Raw genomic sequence first — 18,498 nt, 5'->3', positions numbered from 1 at the left:
CAAAATTTCAAGTTAATGAAGATTGCTGAATGACAATGACAGTTTTATGGGTCGTATGATTAATGTTGCGGATTTATGCCAAGTATGTATTTTCAGATCAAATGAATCATCGCTGACTACGTTCATAATGAATAAAAACTGCTTTGTCTTTAGCGCTCCACAGAGAGAGAGAGAGAGAGAGAGAGAGAGAGAAGAGAGAGAGAGAGAGAGAGAGTTGAAAGGTATATTGTTACCTCAACACTTCGGGAACTAGGAAGTTGCTAAATTAATGTCAGATTCTCCTTTCTCTCTCTCTCTTCTCTCTCTCTCTCTCTCTCTCTCTCTCTCATATCACGCGTGTTAATAAACATTAAAGAAATAAATATTAAATAATAGCAATTAACAAAAGGCAGATCGATCTGCTGAAAATATCAAGGGGTGTCAGAAGAGGGAGCGATGTTAAAGTCACGCCCTTAGCATCAAAGAGCTCCTTCGATAGCTCAGTTGGTAGAGCGGTGGACTGTAGTCGGACACTTGAGGCAGACATCCATAGGTCACTGGTTCGAATCCGGTTCGAAGGAAAGTAATTTTACTCACGTGATTGGTCGTTGTTCCTATCATGTGTGTTGTTTTATCTTGGTAATCTTTGCCGTACTAGGATTGGAATCTATTCTGTGGGAGAGGTCTTATCTGATCTCTAGACTATGTTTTCCCCTGAAAAGTAGTTGTAATATTTTTCCTTTCTGTAGGTGCCATTTTGGTCACTCTTCCTCCTTGTAGGATACCGTGTGACACCTGTCAGGTCACCCTTTCTTCCCATTATTTTGAAATTCAAGCATCCTGGCTTAAGGCAATTCTGTTTCTGTAGAAATTAGAGATCTTGGATTTAATCCACAACAAAGGCAGGATAGGGAAAGATCATTTAGTAAGATTGTCACTTAGTTTCTCCATGAAAGGCAAGTCGATATCCCCTCACTTTCCTCAGTATTTTTCAAATCCTCAGAAAATAAACGTTTATTTCTCTTCATTACAAAGCTTTGGGAATACGTGGCCATATCGTACTGCCACTAGTACGTTAAAGGAAAATTAATAAAGATTTCAAATCACAATGAGATGAATAAGAAAAACAATGTATCACAGCATCCGGTCCGAGATAAACGGATAAAGCAAGTTTTGTAGTAGCTACTATTTTGGTGTTTCCTCTCCAAAGGCATTTAATTGGCACATTCTCATCAGTGGCATTCATACTGTATTCATTATCAGACAAAACATATTTGCCATTACAAGTGATTTATTTCACTGTCTATAAAAGTCTTATAATATCATTGCGAGTTATTTAATTTTGAGAATGTTTTGGCCATACAAATAATGAACATTTCTCATTCAATGTAGATCCCATGTGGTCTAGTGGCTAGGATACCTGGCTTTCACCCAGGAGGCCCGGGTTCGATTCCCGGCATGGGAAAGAGTTTTAGAGTTACAACGTTATGGCGTTGTTCGTGCATGGGAAGATAACAATTAACCGTTTATTGATCGGTTATATACACGTTAAGCCTGTTACGTCACGCTTTGCTGGTTTGCATGGGAGGATAAAACGTAGTGTTGTCAATTCCTGTTTTTGGCATATTTGTTTCAAGATATATTTAGCAGGTTTGTCTATGGGAAGGTATTTCATAGAATAGTCTACTCTGATACATATTGTTTTGTATGATTTTCCATCAACAGGTGTTTTGCCAGATGCATAGTTATCCAGTGTTTTGCTTGTTTGATATTTGATCATGTATGATGGGAAGATATTTGCCAGTGGGTAGTGTTACCCAGTTTATTTTGCATGTTTGTAAAGGGAATGTACATGACATGAAGTGGCGGTTTGTTCTTGGGGAAATATTGTACATCATGCACAGTCCCAAACGTTTTCATGTTTGTTCAGGGGAAGATATTGTACTGTTGGAGCAATTATCCTGGGTTTTGCGTGTTTGTTATTGCCCAAACAGGTCAGTATGCAGGAGTTGCCTAATGATGAGCAGGTCTGTTCATTAGTATTTTTTTCCTTTTCAAGGTTTCCCGAAACATTTTGAATGCTTTGCATTTGGAGCTCTCAGTTATAGTTTCCAAAGATTTTTTCTCCGGGAGATAATCTCTCTCTCTCTCTCTCTCTCTCTCTCTCTCTCTCTCTCTCTCTCTCTCTCTCACTTTATTATTTACAGTTAAATCACTGATGGGATTTATTTTTCACTCCCTCTCTCGATCTCTTGTCTTTTACGATTAAGTTTGTGATGAATTTTTTTTCAAATTTCATTTTCTCTAATGATTAATCTCTTATCTTCACCTCTTATCTTCACAGTCAACTCTCTCTCTCTCTCTCTCTCTCTCTCTCTCTCTCTCTCTCTCTCTCTCTCTCTCTTGTCTCTTCCTCTCCTCTCTCTCTCTCCATACTTAGTTAATGGCGTTTCCCCTCTCTCTCTTCTCCTACTTAAGTTATGGCGGGTCTTTCTTCTCTCTCCATACTTAAGTATGGCGTCTCTCTCTCTCTCCTTTTTTTAACAAACTTTCTTTCTTTCCCTCACTTTCGAGAGGAATTGGAAGTTTGATTTAATCCGTTGAAAACTGTAATATTAATAAACAATTTGGAAATTAAGAAGGTAAAAATCTTCGAAAAATAGCAGGTAATAAAATGTATAGTCGATAGGGATTTAATTTTTCCCATGAACGAATTTAGTATTTTAGAATGAATATTGTTTTTATCTTACTTATTTACTTCACTTTTTATAGGTTCATTGTGTTATTCATTGTCCTTTTATCTCGCCTTTTCCTGTTTTTCATATGTTAATTTTGAAGATATTTGGATTGATTAAAGATCTGAGAATTTGAAATAAGAGAAGATTACGCAATAAGGAATATAAAACAAAATTTAGTGCAAACAGAAAGAGATAGAAACGCTAAAAGATAGATACCATTTTTGATACGAAAACGAAAAATCTTTTTAGAGTTCAACGGAAATTAATATCTCAAAAAATGAATTAATGAATAAATAAATAAATAAATACAGAAGCCTAAGTTGAAAAGAGCTAACACTTCCATGAATAGTGATAGAAATTTCTGAAAACTGTCAATTTGATTCGTAGTTCAAAAGAAATAATACATGAATTTAATGATGTATGTTATGATTACGTAAAGTTTTCATCACATAATCAAATTATCATCACCCTAAAAATATTTTCCTTAGAGAAGAGTAATAAGAAAATACAGCGTGTAACTTAGCAAGTTGGGATAACTTAATCAAAGGCATCTCGTTTCGTTCTGGGCCTACGTTCCTCGAAGCCTATGGAGACTTAATTGTTTAGGTAAGTGAAGGCAACATTGTTGCATACCAAACAGGTTAGCGTTTTATTGGCGTTTACTCTGAAAATGTACGTAGTAAAGCAGCTTTAGTTGAGGGTGAGCGCTTCTCTTAAAGGCTCGGTACCTTTAACTCTTCACCAGTCTCAAAAGAGGTTAAGAACCTGGCTATTTAGAAAGCTGGCTGCTTCTCATAAATTTACCCAAATAATGCGACTATGGAATTCAGGGAATATATACTCGAACATAAATTAACCTATAGGGTGCAGTGTCCTATAAGCATATCCATGTTAGTAGTCAGAATTGTGGGCAGCTGGATTGAGCAGCTAGTTTTATAAGTAAACCAGGGTCAGCGTAGTAATGGACCGTATGACTCCAGGTTATGCCAGGTTTGTAGGTAGCAGTGTACCAGTGTTTGAAGACGCTAGGTTCGAAGTAACCATGGTCATTCGAGTTGGGAGGTCTGCGGGTAGCAAGGGTGGTATGAAACTGTTTGTAATCAGCAGGGGTCGTATGTAATCGGGTTTGTAGATTTGGGGTGGTATGTAGCCGGGTTTGCTGTTGGAAAGGGTAGTACATGACCGGTTTTTTCAGCTAGCGGGGGTAGTAAGTAACTGGCTTTATAGGTATTAGGGGTCGTATGCAACCGGGTTTGCTGGTAGAAAGGGTCGTGCATGACCGGATTTTTAGGTAATAGTGGTCGTATGTATCCGGGTTTATTGGTAATAGGTATCGTATGTAGCCAGGTTTGTAGGTATGCAGGGCCGGAGTAGCTATGGTCGTATGAAGCCGGTTCCGAGGAGCCGGGTTTGTAGAAAGCAAGGGTCGTATGTAACAGGAGTGAATGGGAATTGATTTGTGGGGGGAATGTTTCTTAAAGGGTCTAGACTAGAAGTGTGGGGTTTCTTATGAAGAATTCAAGTACAAAGTAGATGGAGGAGTTACTTGACAATAGCTATAAATTAACTTTGGCTGCCAAATGCTCTCTCTCTCTCTCTCTCTCTCTTCTTTACACAAATACGCAATTAAATCTCGGAATTTAACCCAAAAATGTTTTCATTTCGTGTCCCTTAAACCTTTAATGAAAGTATTTTTCCAAAGCAATCTCTCTCTCTCTCTCTCTCTCTCTCTCTCTCTCTCTCTCTCTCTCTCTCTCTCTCTCTCTCTCATATTCCGTTCATATTCTTTTTCTTCCACCTAACTGACAATCCTCTCTTAACAATCTTCAGTGCAACTGCAAGATTTTCCTCTTGTTACACATTTCAAACCTTATTACTATCAATGTCTTTCCTGCACTGAATGACCTCATTGATCAAAGTGCTTGGCCATTGGCCTAATTTATATAACCCAGTCCAGTCTTCTCTCTCTCTCTCTCTCTCTCTCTCTCTCTCTCTCTCTCTCTCTCTCTCTCTCTCTCAACTCTAAAGCACCTCATTTATTCTTTATTAGCCTTGGTATATATACATCTACAGACGGACATATTAGATTCAGTATATGATTTTTTATAGGTTTCCTAGCTAGCATAGCCCCGGTGTAATAATGAGTCACCCCAACAAAAACAAAACAGCTGGATGCTCGGAAGTAGTGAAATCGATACTACACCGGGTGAGTTACCGTGCAATATCTGTCAGTCTCTCGTCTCCTGCTCCTAGCTTCTTAGTGCATTTAAAAGCGTTTATATTGCCCGGAGCATGTGAAGTTTTTCGTATGTGTTTATACAATGTTCCTTGTCATTTTTGTCCGTGTCTGTTTTGTTAGCTGTGTCAGTATTGTACGTGCTTATATGTGTCCTTTGTCAGTTTTTTACGTTAAATTAGTTTTTATGCCAGTCACATGCATGTTTATCCTGTCTTCTCTGTTGTTTTGTACATGTTTGTAAAGTTTTCCCTGTCAGTTGTATACTTGCCGTGTTCTCTGCCACTCTTGTTTATTTTGTATTTTTGATCGATCCGCATCGAGTAAATTTATAGTGCCTTGAGTCAATTTTATGTTTGTCTTGTCTGATTCGAAAACTGCGTGCGTATCCATCTTATCTTCACGGTCAGTTTTGCACGGATTTAGATCGTGTGATTTATCATACTATTTATGACTTGATATACTGTGGTTTGTCAGTTTTACCTAATATAACGTCGTTCTGGTTCACTTTTATAAATCCTCATGTTGACTACTCTATCAGTTGTGCAGGGATTTGTGAAAATGTCATGGTTTGTACAAACTAGATTTATTTGAAACTAAACGTTCGCCCGTGGTTTGAAAATTTGTTCAAGTTGCATACCCGTCCCCAACCCCGCCCACATTTTTTCCGGTTGGGTGAGCGGGTGAATGGCTATTGTAACCTGCAATAAGACTGACATATCTATTAATCGTTATCGAGTATGTAAAAGATATTGCCCCGAGTGAGGATCGAACTCACGACCTTCAGATTATGAGACTGACGCGCTGCCTACTGCGCTACCGAGGCTCTTTAGTAAGGGGAATCCCAGCAGTATTTCATGCAGTTATACAATTAATCCTTTTTCCCGAAATCTAGGGAATAAAGCATCTTTTTCTCTGCTAACGGACGTTTTGGTTACTCATATGAGGTCACAGTGAAACTATTTTAGAGACAGTAAAGCATGATTTGTATTGATGACTCTAGCATGTTGTCTAAATCCCGTGTGGTCTAGTGGCTAGGATACGCGGCTCTCACCCGCGAGGCCCGGGTTCGATTCCCGGCACGGGAAGCTGTTTTGAATGCAGTTATGCGTTGACTGTTTGTTTAATTAAGTCGGTTAGTTGGACATGACGTTAGCATTAGTTTATCTGATAAGAGGATTAGTCATTGCAAAGGGGTAATTTGTCACATTATTGTTAATAACCAGTGCTATTAAAGTATGAGAAATAACTGACTAAAAAAAGCTCCTGGGTTAGTGTCTGCATTGCAAAAAACATGTAGACGGGATCTTTCTTTCATACTAGATGGTAGGGAAATGACACTGAAGGGCATCAAACATCATCAACTTTTGACAAAGTTATGTCACTTGCTTTACCCCTTTTGTGCTTTTTCTCTCGCCTTTTTCGTGGGAAGAACTTCATGTACAGTTTCTGGTTTTCATTTTTGCTGCTACCGGATGTAGATGTCCTGTGACACATGATTTCGAAAGCAAAAAGAGAGAGAGAGAGAGAGAGAGAGAGAGAGAGAGAGAGAGAGAGAGAGAGAGAGAGAGTTTTATATTCAAATCATTGTTAAAAACTGTGTAATAGCCCTATTCAGGTGTTTTTTTACTGTGAGATTTTTCCTGCCAGATTATTCCTGCCACTGATGTTTCCAGCAAAAAAGAGAGAGAGAGAGAGAGAGAGAGAGAGAGAGAGAGATTTTCACGGCAGATACTGGATGTAAATAGAGACTGAAAGAGGGAGATAAAAGATGGTAAAAGTAATGTGAAACGAGAAAGTCAGCTTTTTGACATTTGCCACCAAACTGACCACTTACCCACAGCAAAATTTCGAGGACGTTAAAACTTACATTTCATGATATCAGGTTGATCAATTCGTTGATCAAACTCATCATATACATAATAATGCAAACACATTCTGAAATATATCCTTTTATTGTGCGGAGGTCTCCTTATTAATCGTCAAATCCAATTTGTCATAACGTTCAGGAAAGTATGAAGGTCTTACATTTTTTCTTGAAGGACTTGCTAATTTCAGTCTGCCTGATATCAAGTAGAAGCTTGGTGTATGGTCAAATTTAAAGATTTTAAAATCTATATTCGCATTGCGTCTTGGCTCCAATAACGAGACCATCTGTAGCTATTCTTATGTTGACCTCATCCGTTGCCTGTATTACATACACGCAGCATGTCACTCAGATTTTGAACACCCAGTCTTTGATAACTTTGCGAGTTATTACACCTTTTCAACGGTTAAAATCTTTAAAAATTCACACCTTAGCCTTCTTTATCAGTGTCTCAGTCAGTCCATGCTGCAGTTTCCATTTAGACATTCAACAGCGTTTTATCCTCATTGGTCAAAATTTAGCAATATTAACGTGCCATCCTACTACCGTGGTTCCAAGATGCTTTGCTCTTCGTTGACATCACGGATTAGAGCCAGAGAGCAGCTAAGTCCAAATGTAATTCATTCATTTCACATCCATGTCAGTACTATGTTCTTATTGAGAAGGAATGAACGGAGGGCAACAGTATCATAACCAGTGTTTTTATCTCTTCAGGATAATACTAGTTTTGGTGTGTGAGGAGTGTCTGGGCTCAGCTGGTGATTGGAAGCACAATGGGAAAGAAACTACTCAAGCTGGGTGTCAGTGACTCTCACAATTCTTGCTGACTCTTGGTTCTATTTCTATTATATGTTGGTTGTAGACATAGTCCAGGTGTACTCTCATAATGATAATATTATAGGACCGTTTTTTAATTAGTGCGCTGAAATTTGGTAGCTACTGACCACCATTGGGCAGATCTTGCGTTTTGTCAGTGGCATTGCTAGACTAAACTTGCTTCCTGGAAGTTGGCCAAAGACAAAGTTTACTTTTGTGCAGGTGGATGTGCACTTCACCTGATTCAAATGTTTCTTCGATACCATCGGGTTTATTTAATGGTGATTTTTATTTTGACTGACTTGCCATAGTTCATTTTGAGTAGTTAGGAATCCTCAAGTCATGAGCTAGGAGTTTACCTTTGGAATCTGTGTGTATATACGTAAAGGTCTCCTTGCTTTTGATAGAACGAATCCTCCTTTGTTTTGAGTATCGCCCTGGAGGGTGGAAGCATTCTTTAACAAAAAAAATTGGAAAAGAAGGTAAAGTCAGTAACAGCTATATTGTAATCCAGTGGTCCAGCAGTGTGGTAAAAGATGCTTAAAACTTCCATGATTTTTACAAACTACAAAGCTCTTAAAGACTCAGTTTTTAAACAGGTATGAAAATAATGCTATTAGATCTATTGAAACGAATACATATTAAAAAAAAATTAAGAATACAATGTAGTACTGCAGGGTACAACAGTTACACAATAATTCCATCAGTGTGACCTTCCCTCACTTTTTCCCCAGAATACAAGAAGACACAAATTTGTAGAGAAACGCTCTCTCCAAGGGAGATGGAAAAAGAGATCTGAAGAAATAACTGAGGAAAGTAGCTAAGGGAAACATTTGGTACCTTTCCTTAGCCCAACGGGCACCTTTGAGTATGTGAAACCAATAATTAGGAACCACAAAAACTTCGGTAAATGTCGCAGGGTTGATTTATTCCCTCTACAGGAATATTCGGCGACACTTCGAAGCGATCGATGCGGTGTTTTATGTTTTCCAGGACTGTCCTGTAAAATTTCTCTCTCTCTCTCTCTCTCTCTCTCTCTCTCTCTCTCTCTCTCTCTCTATATATATATATATATATATATATATATATATATATATATATATATATAATTATATGCGTGTTTGTGTTTTGTGTATACATGAAAGGACCAACGTGAAATAGGTGCTCCGAACCGGGCGGAGACGCGCCCTTCTTGCTAAACAAAAATGATTTCTTCACTGTGACTGTTTTCCACTTTCATAATTATTTTAAAGCTATGACTTTAATTCACTTCATAGAGCTCAGTATGTTATATTTATTCCAATGAGAGATCGTATTAAATGTTTTAATTCTTGCAGCAGGGGCCTTGCGACAGATTTTTGGAGGCGAATATAATCAGAACAAATAGAATACTACCACCGTAGGTCATGCGTGTCGTAAAAGTCGACTAAGAGGACAGCTGCTGCCTTGCAGTCTTATTTTTAGTAAAAGGCTAGGCCCACCGCCCATAACTGTGGAAACTGCTGCCTTGCAGTCATACTCCTTGGTAAAAGGCTAGGCCCACTGCCAATAACTGTGGTTGATGACAGCTGGGGCATGCGGGCATAAAAACCCCCTTTGCCAAACAATAAACCATGCCTGATGATGCGTTTGATAGAAGGCAGTGGAGAAGGTGCATCTGGCAACCGACCCCTTAATGTAGGGCACCGGTTGGAAAGAAAGTGGCAATCTCGAACAAATAGCAATTCTGCTTAAAAGAAGAAAGAATTAAAAGGTACAAAAGAGGAATAACGAGTCTAAAGACTTGAGGAAGAACGAAGTTTACATGAATAAGTTAAAAAAGAAAATCAACAATAGTTCATGGGAAAAGCAAGATTTTACACTAATGACATAGTACTTGTAAAGGCTGTACCTCAATTATTTCATCAAGAAGCTGAATAGATGGAGAAAGCACATGTAATTGCCTATTGTTTTTAGCGCGGTAAGAAAGTCAGTTTTGCGAAGGGCTTTAAACAAAGGCGAACGTACATCCCCTCGGCAATGGTTTACCTCGAGTTACGTGGTTATAAATAAGATAATTAATTAAACAAGTCCTTTTGTTTGTAATAGAAGGTGTACACGTTCCTATAATGGAATTTTGCTTCCGTTAATTTTCGCACAATTGGAAGGAGGAACCAAGTTATTTAGTTTTTTTTTTCTTTTATCTCAAGCAGAGCACGTTTTGTTGCCTTTGGATTGTTTGTTCTAAGAATATTAATTAAGGCTAGAGGAAAAGTTAATGATTAATTCTCCTTTGTGATGGCGGAAGAATATAATTCAACGTCAGCGACTTGAAAAATTCTTGGCACCGACGAGACGTAGCGAATTTTGAAAGGGATTAATGAGGTGCTTTGCGGCCATTTTGCTTTCGGCCTTTTGCAATTTTTCTCTTCTTGCAGCTTGTTTCAAATACCCTTTTAGTTGTCTTTTTGTGTCATTCTGCAGTCTCTCCCTTTTTTCTCTCATTCTGTAGTCTTCATTTTGTAATCAGTGATTTCAATAGCAATCTGCCACAGCCATACTGTTTAATAATACTTGAACTTCCGCGAGCTCTATTTCCATTATAGTATTCGACAAAGGTGAAAAATCTTTCCTCTCTGAAAGTGAAATTGTTTTCCTCATCACTGGCGACTACAAAAAAACCTTGCTTTGGTGTGTATTAATTGAAATTTCCGTACTTTTGAATTTACAGTAGATATTTCTTGAATATAGTCCATATAACTTACTGTACATACTGCTATTCTGCTGAGCGGTTTAGTCTCTTGGGATATGATTTTCACGAGTGTTTATTGTCAGATTGTGTGCTGGAGTTCCTCTTACACAGCAATGGTCTTGGATGCATTAAACTTAATCTTAAGATGTATAAAAAAAGACTATGAGGTTTCAGCTTTTTATTATGTTAACAACGAAGCTCAGATGTGTCATAACATAGTTGTATTTTTTAGACATCAGCTTATAACTAAATACTTTCGAGTTCAAAAATAACAATAACAACCGCGGAGATTGCATAATAATAATAATAATAATAATAATAATAATAATAATAATAATAATAATAATAATAATAATAATAATAATTAATAAACCAAAGATCAATTCTGAAATCCAATTGCCTTGTCAATTGCCAGAAAGTACTGAAATTAGAATGCAGTATGTAGTTTGAAATAGGAGCGCACCACACCACATCTCTTGAAAACTGCTATACCCTGCTAATGACGATGGGGCCAGTATGTAAATAAAAATTGAAAAATCTCTTCCTTATTACCTGCTGTTATTGTAACTTGGGGAATCATTAAGCCCAAGGAGGGTAAAGTGAGGAAAAAAAGAATCTTCGGACTAAATGATGATGTCGACCTCAGGGGAGTTTTTCCCCTTTGTGAATTTATGACTCGAGCCAATCAGTATTGGTCGATAAATCAAAAGAAATTGGCCTGAACAGGATGTATATCAAGGAAGGAGGGAGAATGAGGGTTTTTTTTGTGGGGGGGGGGGGGGAAGGGTTGGTGGGTGTGGCAGGGATGGTGGGGTATGTGAGAGAAGAGGGATAATAGTCTTAGTGCTATCGAGGGTTGTAATGAAAATACCAAGTTTGAGGGAGAGAGAGAGAGAGAGAGAGCGTGTGTCACAGAATCAGAATTTAAAAACGCGTAAGCAAGTTAATTTGTTGAATGTGATACTGGCACAGAATGAAAGGTCAACGACGAGAGAGAGAGAGAGAGAGAGAGAGAACGTCGGTGATTTAAATGGTGTGAATGGTGAGTTTGTTTGTTGAATATTATACTAGTGGCAGAAAATTAAAAGGTCAGAAGCGAGAGAGAGAGATGCGCACAAAATATCACTGTATAATCTGTCAGAAAATGCCATGCCAACATCGGAAAGAGAGATGTACTTTATTTGTATATTTTGTTGTATATTACTTAAGTTTCGCAGCTACAAACGATCAAACAGTTCTACAGATTGATAGATAGATAGTCGGATATTTTGTGTGTTACACTAGTGTGTTATACCGTCGTGACACTAATGTGATACAGTAGAGAGAAAGAGAGAATTTATTTGTATAATTTTGCTTATTACTTTAGTGTCAGCTTCAAACGACAGAAGTGGATCGGTAGACAGATATTTTATTGTGTTACACTAATGTGTTACACTACCGTCATAACATTAAAGATTAGCGGGAGAGAGGGAGAGTGAGAGAGAGAGTCGTAGCAAAAGATTAATGTATATCGAATCAGAATAGATATAAAGTTGCGAGGAACTATAATTATGACCAAGAACTGGGAGCGCATTTGCTGAAATTCATCTCTGAATGATTAACTATCCCTTTGTTGTGAGAAATCCCTTTATAATACGCAGTGATTATCAGCTAATGATTACCCTTTAATAGTTTGTATCAACAGAGATTAGTTACATTGAAGGTAATTTATCATGACATTCAATAATTACTTTCAACGTGGGTACCGAAATTGCCATGTTTCAGCGAGATTGAGGGATTTTCAGTACATCACGAGTATGATGTAATAAGTCTATAATTGATAACTGAAAAAGGGAATTTTGTAAACTGATAATTAACATGGAAGATAATAGAATATTTTATGAGAGTGAAAGAATATTTAGTACTTATATATGAAAGTTTAAACTATTTTTATAATTAATTTATTCTTAAAAAGAGGTAATGAACTTGTTCTGGTAAAACCAGATATAAACATATGACACAAGTAATTTTACGAAGTTTTATTTTACAGTGAAGAAAAAAAAAAAAAATTTTTTTTTTTTTAGCTAGGGTTATAGGTGGGATTTTGCTATTAAAATATGTCATAAACGTTTGTTAAATATGACTGCCATTTTTTGTTTTTAATGCAATTGCTATTAAAAATTGTCATGTCAATTATATTTGGCATATGAAATGCGTTTTCAAGTCCCGAATATGAGAAGTAGTTTTTTTTCTTTTTTTGGTTTCAAAAAATATTTGAAAAAATTCACGGGATGATTAACCTAATCTCAGAAAGGTCACCCTTTTTGCATAAAGTTCCTCTTAGTCATGTGACGCCCAAATTTAACTTTGACCTTAACATTTGCATCCTGGACATAAAATAATGACGTTCCATCGCCCATTGTTGATATTTTTTATATATATATATATATATCTATATATATATATATATATCATATATATATATATATATAATGTGTGTAAAAAAACCTGCAGACTTATATATGAAATTATACCCCCGGATGGACTGGGTTATAAAGAAGCTAGAGGCCCAAAAATACATATATAGTATTCATTCATCTCTGTCAGTGAAACCCTCGGAAATGTTTCGTAAGACAAGTCTCCCCATTCCCTGTAAGTGGTACTACTTACAGTGTGCCATAAGAACTGCGCTGCAGATGGTATTGAAGGATCTTTCGATCCCCATCTATGACACTTTCTACCTTTTACATTTCATTCTTTCTGTTTTGGTGTCTTCAATCACACTGTCTAACTACTTCAACTTTAACAAGCATCAATTTTCCATATTTACTAAGAAATTATGAAGCACCAATTTTCCTTTATTACTAAGAGACTATGAAGCATAAATTTTTAATTTTTACCAAGAAATTATGAAGCATCAGTTTTCCACTATTACCAAGAAATTATGAAACATCAATTTCACATTATTACCATGAAATTATGAAGTATCAATTTTCCATTATTACTGAGAAATTATAAAGCATCAGCTTTCCATTATTAATAAGAAATATGAAGCACCAATTCTCCATTATTACCAAGAAATTCTGAAGCATCAATTTTCCATTATTATTAAGAAATTCTGAAGCATCAATTTTCCATTATTACTAAGAAATTATGAAGCATCAATTCTCCATTATTACCAAGAAATTATGAAGCATCAATTTTCCATTATTACTAAGAAATTCTGAAGCATCAATTTTCCATTATTACTAAGAAATTATGAAGCATCAATTCTCCATTATTACCAAGAAATTATGAAGCATCAATTTTCCATTATTACTAAGAAACAAACTAAAAATGTGTTCGATCCATGTTATGATAATAATGACAGCAAGAATGTTCGGAGACTGCACCCTTCGCCCAAAGCTAAAGAATTATCCCCTCCCCCGTTAGAAAATAGGTTCTTTCCCCCCAAAAAAAAATTTCATTTCTATCAGACCGCAAATTGCTTTTTGCCTGGGAACAAAGTCCACCCTTGATAAAATATAAGTAAAAATTCATACATAACAATTTAGGAAAGTGTGAATGCAATGGAAACATACTGATCCATCCAGGTAACGCTTCTAATGGCGGGTTAATGATGATGATGATAAATATAACAAAATCGAATAAAATAATTTTTTTGCTAAAATAAGTAACAGTTTTTTTATATTTCTGTGTCGGTTAGGAAGCGGATAAATAGCGTAATACTTTAAGTATAATGTATTAATAAGATTTAGTTTTTTATAAGTACAATAAAAAAGTCCGTGCTATGTTTAGTTATTTCGTTTATATGAACTTTTAAGTTCTTCGTTGGACGAGTTGGTTACATGTTCACCTACCGATTCGGTTAGTCCCGAATTCGATTCCCCGCTCTGCCAACGTGGAACCAGGGGAATTTGTTCCTGGTGATAAGAAATTAATTTCTCGATGTAACGTGGTTCGGATTCTACAATAAGCTATATATAGGTCCCGTTGCTAGGTAACCAATTGGTTCCTAGCCACGTAAAAATATCTAATCCAACCCTTGGAGAGCTGTTAATCAACTCAGTGTTCTGGTTAAACTGAGATATACTTGTTTGAATTTATATTACATTTTTTAACTTTTAGATGAAATTTATCTTGAAAAGCAGAAGTTTTAACTTTCACTTGGATTTGCTTTTATAATAAGTTCTTATTCTATATGTTAAAATAAGCAATTCTTTTCATGATTTTTCCTTTAAGGCAACCAGGCTCTATTTCAGTCGTTTTTTCATACGTGTTCATGTTTCCTTTTGATTAAAAGAAATTTATCTATTTTTATATGTAAGACTTAAATTTTGCTGAATTTACATAGTTTCAATTATAATAAAAAAAATCATTCTCATATTTTATCAACGTCTAAACGAGCATTAAACTCGCATCGGACACCAAAGATTTGATGGAAAATTTCAAAGCACTGACTTCTGGTATAAAGCTGCGAGCACTGTTCGGCCACCTAAAGATGGACTTGGGGGGTTTATGCGCCAACGATATCCGATTTTCATCGGCGGTAACCTATTCAGTCACTGACCAAACCTTCCGATGCCTAATATGACTAATCGGAAGACAAAATTAGATAGGAACATAATTTTTTCCCGGCTTTTATTTGTGCCAATAGCACCTTTTACTCTGATACGCACTGACGACTCGTTAAGGTGTTGACCAAACTAAGCATTTTTTACTTATCGTTGAAAGACCGTAGTGTAAGCGAGCTTTATGAATATTAATGTCTGTCATTCATTGATGGCCATCCATCCATGCACTGACCATAGCTAATGTTTAACTCTACTGACGACAGACAATCGTCGTGTGTAAACATGACAGTGGCTGGATCAGTGATCATGGAACAAACGGAACATTGCCACACTGGTCGAGCGACAAATTTTGACTTGACGGACCGTTGCATAATATCGCTAATAAACCATCGGGCGTTAATCACATTCCAAAAGGAAGCAGATGATAAAGATAGCATTTGATAAAAAGCAATACAAGTACATTACCTTTACAGCTGGTAATGAAAGGGCCTCGGATCTTGGCCATTACCTTGCTTGGAGTACTGTGGGTCGTTGACAGTGTAAAGGTACCACGGAAGTTTTTTTATGTGGAATTAGAACTTTTGGAAGCACTATTTGTTCATACTCCAGACGCCAGGGACGATGGTGTGCTACTTTTTAACGTTTTAAAGTTACTCTCTCACTTACAATTTTCATTTAAGAATGGCCAAAGTTTTCGCTATAAAGTCAAATATTTTTTCTCTTCCTCCGGGGAAGGTACTGCGCTGCAGTCAGCTTTATCATCGCGGTCGGAAATTAACTCCCCTTTCTTTCTCTCTCTCTCCCTCTCTTTGTTTGAAACCTTAGTTATTTTTTTTTTGTTTGGTTGTTTTTTGTTTTGTTGGGTTGGGGCGAGGAGTATACTCTGCGTAAGTTGTGCTTTAAACGCACTTAATAGATGAAAGGAAATAGGTTTGTATTTATGAGGACTTTCTTTTACTGTAGCCGTCATGGAGTATATTTTACCATTAAACAAGGATTCTCTCTCTCTCTCTCTCTCTCTCTCTCTCTCTCTCTCTCTCTCTCTCTATCTGTTTATAACATTGCTTTCCTCATTTTCTTTTTAGAGGCACACTTTATACTATGTCTAATAAATGACAGCAAACGAGGTGGGATTAGCTTAGCTCGTCTTCTATTTATTAAGATTATAAAGTCTACCATTATTTTAGAAATGAAATAAGATTCTGGTTGTACAGAGACTCGTTCTCTCGTTCTCACCAATTTGCTTCCTCCTCTGTATGTGCGTATACGTGTGTGTGTGTGTGTGTGTGTGTGTCTATATATATATATATATATATATATATATATATATAAAAATATCTATATATATTATATATTACACACAATACTACGTTTATGGTTCCTATGCAATTGCAACGGATCTAAGATGCAATTTTTTAAAGGCTAAATTACCTATTCAGGAACCATAACGTGAATGACAAATGAAAAATAACGGCTTAGGGCCGACTTCAGAATGAAGGAATTTAGGTAAACTCGGAGGTTTAACTTAATTACATATATTTTACTACTTTACTATAGTTACTCTGGATTGCACCATATGGTGTTGGCGTGCCACCTCGGTGGCCGCGAGTTCGATTCTGGGGCATTTCATTGACGGGTGAGAGATGTGTATTTCTGGTGATAGAAGTTCTCTCGATGTGGTTCGGTTGTCACGTAAAACCGTTGGTCCCGTTGCTGAATAACCACTGGTTCCATGCAAAGTAAAAACATCATACAAACAAACAAACACAACAAGGCACGTGATAGATCATCTGCAAGTAGATTTGCAATGCGACATAAATACACTAGCTACAAACACGTGGTCGGGGTTTGCTTGGGCAGAAAACTAAACACAATCCCATCTGATTGTCTTACGTTACTGAGAAATCACAGAGGTCTAGAATAGTGGGTTTACACAAAAGGTTACTTTGCGTCCCGGTAACAATAGCAATAATATCCACAACAGGGATGCTTAATTGTTCACAGAGCACTAATGGGGGAATTAAGGACCATAAGTAGCTTGTAGCAATGAAATAAAAATCACAGTAGTAGAAATAGAATTGATTGAATGCCTTCTCACATTATAACTGGATTCCCCCTTCTTCAATGGCGGCAGTGATCGAGGGCACACAGTAGAAAGTTAAATTAACACGTACCGTCGTCCCGAGGAATGGAGGGGGGGGTTGGAAGGGGGACTGCCAGGTGAGACGAGTGATCACTCGGATGGCTGGCGATCGTCTAAGCTCGTGTCCTTGCTCTTGTTTTAGATTTAGCTGGCCTTGTGCCAGCATGGTCTCTTGCTCATAGAGCAGCCCGTAGCAGTCAATGGAAACTGCATTACCTCGGCCAGGTAAAAGTCAGGTGTGCATCCGGGCTTTTCCCTTCTCAATCCTGGGATCAGCATAGTTTCCATGTGGCCAAAATGGCGGCTGCTTAATCCTCTGCCTTTCAGGTAGGTCGGTACTCGAGGAAGCAATAGGCAACAGTAGTCTATCGGGAAGGAACAGCTGTGAGTCATAGCAAGAGCGAATCCTAGAGGATTTGCCATTAAAATAACTAAATTATTAGTTATGAGTTTGGTGTTGAGTATATATATAGTATTATATATATATTATATATATATTATATATATAGTATATATATAATGTGTGTGTGTGTATGTTATATATATAGTGTATTAAGGGCTTTGTGGAATATAACTCGTGGAAAACAGTTATTCTTAAAATAACTGGCAAGAAATCCAATTTCATCATGGAAGGCAAATCAGCTAGAGGTTAGTGTAAAGGCCTTATAAAGAAGAGTACACATGGAATTCATTTTAAAATTAAATATTTAAATAAATTCCCTGTCTACTCCTCTCCACGGGGTCTTTGCACTGACCTCTAGCTGGTCTGCCTTCCATGACGAAATTGCATTTCTTGCCAGTTACTTTATTTTAAGAATAATTGTTTTCCACTAGTTATATTCCATAGATCCTTTAATATACTGCTTAATCAGAAGTTAAATCCTCCACCCACAGTCCTTAACGTTCCTAAATTACGTCTATATGCTAGATTCCCTTGCCTACGTGATAATAGATTCAGGAAAAAATGTATGTCTCTTTAATAGAGAATTACCTGCACTTAATCTAAAACTAATCCAGATGAACCCCCCGAACTATTGGATCCCTATTCCAGTCTAAGGATTAGCTCCTTCTTTACATCCAGTGTAATTTATAATTATACCTGTCCCAGATGTAATCTGTGCACATACGTTGAATGTACCAAGAGGCTACTGAAGATACGAATCCCTCTCGTCAGGGAGTCAGTTACAGAATGGGAAGCCGCCTATCAAATCCCAATCAATTGAATATAAGGAATCATAGCAAAACATGTAAAACTCATAGACGCTAAAGTCTTTGTTATAGGGAGAAGAGCCCGAAGTACCGAGGAACTAACTACCCTCGAATTCATAATGATTAAACTGACTGTTCGTACTCTCAACCACCAGTCATCATCAACACAGCTGTTTACTGCATAATTTGCTTTTTGTCCTTGTGTGCGTATCTTTTCCAATTTTTC

General features: G+C 37.0%; 4 non-coding genes across 4 annotated transcripts; 3 read left to right on the top strand and 1 right to left on the bottom strand.

Moving 5' to 3' along the window:
- The first annotated feature begins 468 nt into the window (after positions 1 to 468).
- Trnay-gua (transfer RNA tyrosine (anticodon GUA)) lies at positions 469 to 560 on the top strand. The gene is given in 2 exon segments: positions 469 to 505; positions 525 to 560. It is a non-coding gene; the product is annotated as a tRNA-Tyr (tRNA).
- An 812-nt stretch (positions 561 to 1,372) lies between these two features.
- Trnae-uuc (transfer RNA glutamic acid (anticodon UUC)) lies at positions 1,373 to 1,444 on the top strand. The gene has a single exon. It is a non-coding gene; the product is annotated as a tRNA-Glu (tRNA).
- A 4,262-nt stretch (positions 1,445 to 5,706) lies between these two features.
- Trnam-cau (transfer RNA methionine (anticodon CAU)) lies at positions 5,707 to 5,779 on the bottom strand. Its single transcript has one exon. It is a non-coding gene; the product is annotated as a tRNA-Met (tRNA).
- Positions 5,780 to 5,969: 190 nt separating this feature from the next.
- On the top strand, positions 5,970 to 6,041 carry Trnae-cuc (transfer RNA glutamic acid (anticodon CUC)). Its single transcript has one exon. It is a non-coding gene; the product is annotated as a tRNA-Glu (tRNA).
- Positions 6,042 to 18,498: the final 12,457 nt, after the last annotated feature.

The sequence above is a fragment of the Macrobrachium nipponense genome, chromosome 11 (genome assembly GCF_015104395.2).
Source record: "Macrobrachium nipponense isolate FS-2020 chromosome 11, ASM1510439v2, whole genome shotgun sequence".
Lineage (NCBI taxonomy): Eukaryota > Metazoa > Arthropoda > Malacostraca > Decapoda > Palaemonidae > Macrobrachium > Macrobrachium nipponense.
The sequence above is the reverse complement of the archived record's forward strand: the minus strand, read 5'-3'. Positions and strand labels throughout refer to the sequence as shown.